The sequence below is a fragment of the Dromaius novaehollandiae genome, chromosome 26 (genome assembly GCF_036370855.1).
Source record: "Dromaius novaehollandiae isolate bDroNov1 chromosome 26, bDroNov1.hap1, whole genome shotgun sequence".
NCBI classification, from domain to species: Eukaryota; Metazoa; Chordata; class Aves; order Casuariiformes; family Dromaiidae; genus Dromaius; species Dromaius novaehollandiae.
Window position 1 is genome coordinate 91,750 of NC_088123.1, and position 6,842 is coordinate 98,591.

A 6,842-nucleotide genomic window follows, 5' to 3' on the forward strand; every position below is an offset into this window, starting at 1 on the left:
CAGTTAAATGGTAATAAATCTATACCCGCAAGGATAAGAATATCATAAACAGCCTTGATAAGTCATGGAATGTAATAGGATGAAATCTAATACTTCAGTCATTCATGATTTTAAATACACGCACACACGCACACACACACTCTTCTGCTATAAGATTGGAACTCAGACATTGCAAAGGCAGGGGTGGAGAAAGATTTAGTTACATTAACAGTTGTAAGATGATTGAGAGACAGTAGTAGAATTTGTCCAGGAAAAGGCAAATACAGCTTTTGACTGTATCAGATGAATTATGTGCAGTAGAGATTGGAGAGCATAAATGCCATTGTACAAACTACATACCAGGAATACTGTGCTATTTTAACCATATATTTTGGAAAGAAGAATTCAAAATAAAATAGGTACAGGATAAGCCACTGTAATTCTTATGGTAAAGAAGAGCTTGTCTCATGAGAGACAGCTAAGTATTATGTGGCTTTTTTGCTCAGCAGAAGGTTTGATGTGGGAAGTAATAGTTCTCTATAATTAGATGTTGGGCTTGGATAAAAAATGAGGACATAATGGCTCTTCAGAAACTAAAAGCTGTTGTAGTAGCTGGGGTGAGCTGATAATATCACTATATTAGAGTGAGCACATCCAGTGGTGAATCTGTGTAGTTTGGTTTTAAGCAGAGTGGGTTGTAGATGGGTAATTACTGCTGAATAGAGCCTTGTGCTTGCTTCCTACAGGAATTACAGAAAACTGCATGCTAGAACTTAGTGAAATATGTCTTTCAAAAGGGGAAAAATAATTGTAAAAGTGTGTGTACTGATTCAGTATTTGTAAAGGCCCTGAAAAATGATGTAGACCAGCTTTTTGTCTGCGAAGTGAACCGTGCTTCTCTGTAGTGCTGTAGTACAAAGGAAAACAGTTATTAGCAGATGCAGTCCTTAGGCAGCTGCCTGTTTCTGTTGCCTGCCATAGATCCAGTAAGGCCATTGTCACTTGAGTTAAAGAAGAAAATGAAACCTGTGGTTTGAACCTCACTCTTTAGAGGCAACAGGAAGGGGAAGACTTACCAGTGATGCTCACAGCAGGATTAAGGGCTGCTTACACACAGTGTGACAGAGGACAGTGAAGCAGTGCTTTTGCTTTACTAGTGCTTTCAGCTCTGGGAATTCTGCATGTTCACAAATCTGGAATAGTGCTTTCTTAAAATTTTCATAGGTTAATAGGATAATTCAGGTTGGAAGAGACCTCAGCAGGTCTCTAGTCTAACCTCCTGCTCAAAGCAGGGTCAGCTAATAGATCAGACCAGGCGGCTCAGGACTTTACCCATTGGTTCTTGAAAACCTCCAAGCATGGAGACTGCACAAGCTCCCTGGGCAACCTACTCCACTGCTTGGTTGTCCTCATGCAGAAAGAATTTTGCTTTATGTCCAGTCTTGTTCCAATTTCTACCTGTTTTTTCTCGTTCTCCTGCCATGCAACACTGCGAAGAGCCTAAGTCCATTTTCTTGATACCACCCCTGTAGGCACTGGGTGGGGGTGGGAGGGCTGCCCAAAACCACCTCTCCTCCAGGGTGCACAAGCCCAACTCTTCCAACCTCGGCATCCTGGTGGCCTCTGCTGAACCTGTGTGTGAACCTGATCTCCTCCAATACAATTAAGTGCAAAGTCATTTCCACAAAGGAAAAGACGGTCTGTTCTTTAAATGGTATTTTAAAATACAAACCAGTTACAGAAAGTATTTGGGGAAAAAATATGTTCTGTATATTTAAAAAAAGATGAAATTCCTTGCAGATCTTTGGAACACGACTTGAATCACTGCTTAGTGCCACTCTCTCCTGTGTAAATTAGTCAGACATTACAGAAAAACCCTGTCAAAACAGCTCTTTCCTCTCTTCTAAATGAGAATTTTCTGACAGCTTTTGTGTGTGTGTGTGTGAATGTGCAATTTTGTAGAAAGTACTAGCTATATATATTATTGTTAAGAGCCGCATTTCCTTCAGGAAACAATAATCTACTGAGTTCACTGGGATACCCAACACCTACCTCTAAATTAAAAACCAAAGTGTCCTACCTAATTACCTCCTTATCCTTGCTCCTTTAAGAAGCAGCACTGCTTTTTTAGAGTTCCTATGTTCTCTACTGAGAGTATCTGAATATAGAAATATAATCCTTCATATTTCGTATTGTTTGCCAAGTCTTTAGATAAACACTTTGTGAACACTTAGCAGTGCCTGTAATTGTACAAATGAAATCATTAGCTGTTTACTCTCCAGCTACTACCTAAATCTCAGTTAGCTTCACTAAGTTAAACGTCCCAAGACAGAAATAGAGATCTGGGCCTAATAATCTTTTTATACAGAGAAATTATTATGGACTAAAGTAGGACAGAATTTTCTTTGTAACAGATTACTGGCCATGTGACTGTGTGTATACTGTGCTGAACTGGGAAAGGATGCTGCTATTTCAAAAAGCGGCTATTTTCTATGTTTTAAGTTCTACTTTTTAATTTTTATTTGCTGAATTCTTTTTTAATGGTTTCACTTTAGATAGCCTCATATTATCCTATTCACTTGGTAATTTCTTTTTGTTTGTTTTATATGGTTGGTTTTCCCCGGTTGGACAGAATGTGATGATTGACAAATGACATCATTGTAAAAAAAAAAAAAAAAAAAAGATGTTACTGTCTAGAAGGAGCAGCTATACTGTATATAAATGAGGCCGGTCATGAATAGCTTTTCCAAAAGAACTCCAGGTACAGATGACTCTTAATACTCTTAATACAGTCCCTTGAAGGTGTCATCTGTACTGCAGTTCCAGTATTTCTCCCTTGAATTTTGTTTGTTTCTTCCTCTCAAACACACCAGAATTTTTTCTTTAGTAAAGAAATACAATTAGATGAAAAATATTTTAAGTTATCTGGGAAAGAGATTAATAACTCTTCCTCTTGCCTGATCAAGAATGGTATAAGATCATAAATACAATGACAGGTGTGCTAGAATACAGACTTGGAGATATACTGACACCAAAGCAGTTTTCTTTTATTCAGTTGTCAGTGCAGAAATAAATAGTGCACTGGAAACGAAGTCATGTTCAGCTAAGAAAATGAGGAAGGGTTGTGGCATGGACTTTTTCAAAGATATTCTTCAGATTTGATCTTTTACTATGACTCTCCTCAAAAATCCCTTCCAACGGTCCCCCCCCCCCCCCCCGATTTCTGTTCCACACTTCTTAACAAAAAGGAAAAGTCAGGATTTTATTGACTGCAGTTTGCAGATAAGGCTAATGACTAATAATTTTAACGGAATGTGTTATTTTGTGTGAAATAGCGAAAGCAAACAAGAAAAAAGATCAAGTCAAAAGATAGCAGAAATGACATATTGGACCAAAAAAGGTTGTGAATCTGAGAGAGATTCTGAGAGAAAGTAGGGGTCATACAATATAAGAGTATGAAAACTGAGAAATAGTAGAAATACAGAAAACTAGGAGTGAAAGACAAGAAAAACAAAAAGATTGCATGAAATAGAATGGATGATATTCATCTCTAGAAGTATGTCAGTCATATTGTGTCTGACAGGGACAAAACCAGCAAGCAAACAAAAGTGTAAAATGAGAACAGAATAGGACTATGTAAAGTTGAAAGAGGGCAATTATGAAGGAAGACAGGAAAACAGAGAAGGAAATAGAAGATAATAGGAGAAAGAGAAATAGCTTCTTGATTCAATGCTTTTGGCATACCAACTATTCACAACTTTCACAAGATTTCTTTTTGTATATACATTCCACCACAACTCCTATTTAACTTCTCTGTTGCATCTTTATTCAAAATTGAAGAAGTTCCGAACTTCAAAAGGCTGACATCTGCTACAGATAGACAGGTAGAAAGATCACCCTCCAGTGGAAAGTTTTTCACTAATTCACTTCAATGTCTTCAGAAAAGGTATTCTATTGAGGAAGTATATGCATACACACATAAATATGTACATAAATAATACATAAATAAAAAGATCGATATGTGTATTAACTCTGGGTAGTCTTGTAAAATATCCGGCCCTTACTAGTTCTTTTAGAAATGCCAAAACAGACACCCATCATGTCTAAGGATTCCACCTATAAGTAAAATACAAAAATATTTTTTAAATTAGGTATTACCCAGGCATATGCAAGCCTTTATAAGTTTACTTTTCCAGTATCTTTAATTTTGATTCTTACTGTATGTTAAGAATGGTTTGGGACTTTCCTAACACTATAACCTCATTGTAATAGGAAAAAAGAAAACCTGTTAAGTGCACACAGATTGTCAGAATCCTTATAAAAACAGGCAGCAACACAATCTATATCACGTAAGAACAGTAATAATGAAAAAGCCAACAAAGTAAGCACTAAATGCAAAATTCCTAGCTTAATGAGAGTTTTGCCATTGACAATAGCAGTGCTAGGATTTCACACTGAAAGTGGAAGGTAACAGAGTTAAAAAAAAAAAAAATAGTAATTTCTTAACAGCCAAATGACTTGCTGCATACAGAGCCCTTAGCGCACTCTGTGCAGGCAAAAAAATTCTACACATTATTTGCTTTGAGGATTGGTAAGAAGTATTTAGTGAAATGCAAAGAAATTTTAAGATAAAGTTATAAAGTGAAATTTTGTTTTTATATTGTATTTTTTTTAATGAAGGTTTGCAATAGGCAGTTACCAAAAGAAAAGTCAAAGCTATTTTTTGGGCAGCTTTCTTATGGATAGGGAGCATAGGGTTATTTATCATGCGTATTCAGAAAAACCTCACATTCTGTATTGTTGGATTGTACAACTAGAAGTAATTCTTATAAAAGCTTTACAGTTATATAAATGTTTTTATATAAATTGGTGGTGCAGAACCTCTACCTGTTTTCACCTCCAGTCTGACGTGTGCTGATTTCCTGCCTGTTAGGGAGCTCCCTGGCTGCTCTCAGTCTCGTCCGTCAGGCAGATCATTGCTGCTTCTCTCTTGGTGCTAATTAGGGGGATAGAGCCCTGCATTATTAGGTCCAAACCAGGGAATTTGCTGGCAGATCCAGCCAGTGTGGAATAACACACTCCTGCCTTGGCTAGGTACCCTTTTGGAGGCCATATGAACATACACTTCAGGAGAGGGGCTTTAGAGTGCGTACACCTGCATTCACACCTGTATGACAAAAGTAGGTCTTTCAATTATCATTTGCAGAGATGTACATTCTAAGCAAAAAGTTGTCTTGTTCATCGGTTATCTTTAAATTTTGCTGTAGGTACTTCAACAGAGTAGTTACAGCTGGGATCATAAGAGCTTGAAATAAAATTAAGTGAAATCAGCATCTGTGATTCTCATACTAAATAACTGTTAACTGAGAAATGCTGTCGGTTTTCAATATTATTTCCTACTGAAGTAATAACTGTTATTCAACCAGGTGTTTACAATGGAATATGCCTTTTTTTTATCTTGAAGGTGCAAACCCTATTTGTTCTTAGAAGGGATGAATTATTCAACAGTAACTCGTCCTCTTCATCCTTTTACATCATGATGAATGGACAGATGAATGGGCCTCTTTTCATAACATATTGTATTTATACGTATAAATATATTATATTTACTTGGGGATAATAGTATATCAGTGAGCAAACTACTATGGAGGAGCTGCTAAACTGTAGAGTCTTATCTAGCCTTTTTGTGTGTTTTCACATTCTGAGAATAGCAGCTCTCAGATCATGACTGGAAAGGAAGAATTGTAAAGTAATAAAAAGAAATTCTTTTTTTTTCTGTTCAGGTATGAAGCAGTTGAGATAGACGGGTTATCTAATGTCGTAGTGGTAGAGTGAGACTTTACAATTTATAATTTGCAAGTTATAATTTTTAATACTTCAGTCCAGAAGTCTTGTTTCTCAGAAGATTCTGACTGGTTTTCATTTGGCTATATGGATGAATAAATTAAAGACTTCTCATGTCCTTGTTCCAATGTGAGATTGGAGATGTGGTTGGAAGAGGTAGCATAATTTAAGAGATGTACTTGAAGCTTTTGACAGAAAATTAATAATTTGTTAATTAGTCCTGGTTTGTGTTTTTTCTTTCAGCTTTACTGCTGTTGCAGCAGCATGTTTTCCAGGGCAGAAATAATTATCTATGCATTTATGTGGACTCTGTCACAGTAACATTTTGAACTGTAATTTCAGGCATTACTGTAAAACACACAATCACAGAGGATAAAAATAATCTTTTTTTCAGTAGAGTGTACAGTGATCACATTAGATCAACTTTTCTGTATGTGCAGCCTTATATTACTGCATTTGTGTATTATTAGTGCTAATGATAGCTTGTTTTAAGTTTAGGTGATACTACATTTTGCAAATGCAAACCTTGCGGTACAATCTAATATAATTAAAGATTCTCACCTTATTCTGAAGCTTGCAGCATTACCTACACTTAAAAAAATATATTGGACCTTAGAACTCATTAGTCTCATCAGTTCCTGAAAAATTTATAATATAAAGAGTCTGCTGGTACCAGGTTTGCAGTCTTTTTGTTCCTAGCATCATAAAAACACACAGATCTATATTGCAAATTGAAGAGTTTTTTCATTATTGGCTTATATCAAATATTTAATATGGTCTTTTAGATCCTTTGCGATATATTTGAGTAAGGGTGTTTTGGCCAGATTTAGTGCGCTTTACAGAGAAGTACATTATTCTCCTTTCAGTGTTTATCTAAGTTTTTATTATATTTCCTATTTATATTATTAATAAAATACCTTATTTCTATGAAAATTATTTTTTTAATGCTTTTGAATCTATTTGATAGTTTAGTAATGGAGGTATACTCAAGATCAGTGTACAAGAGTAATAGAGGCAAG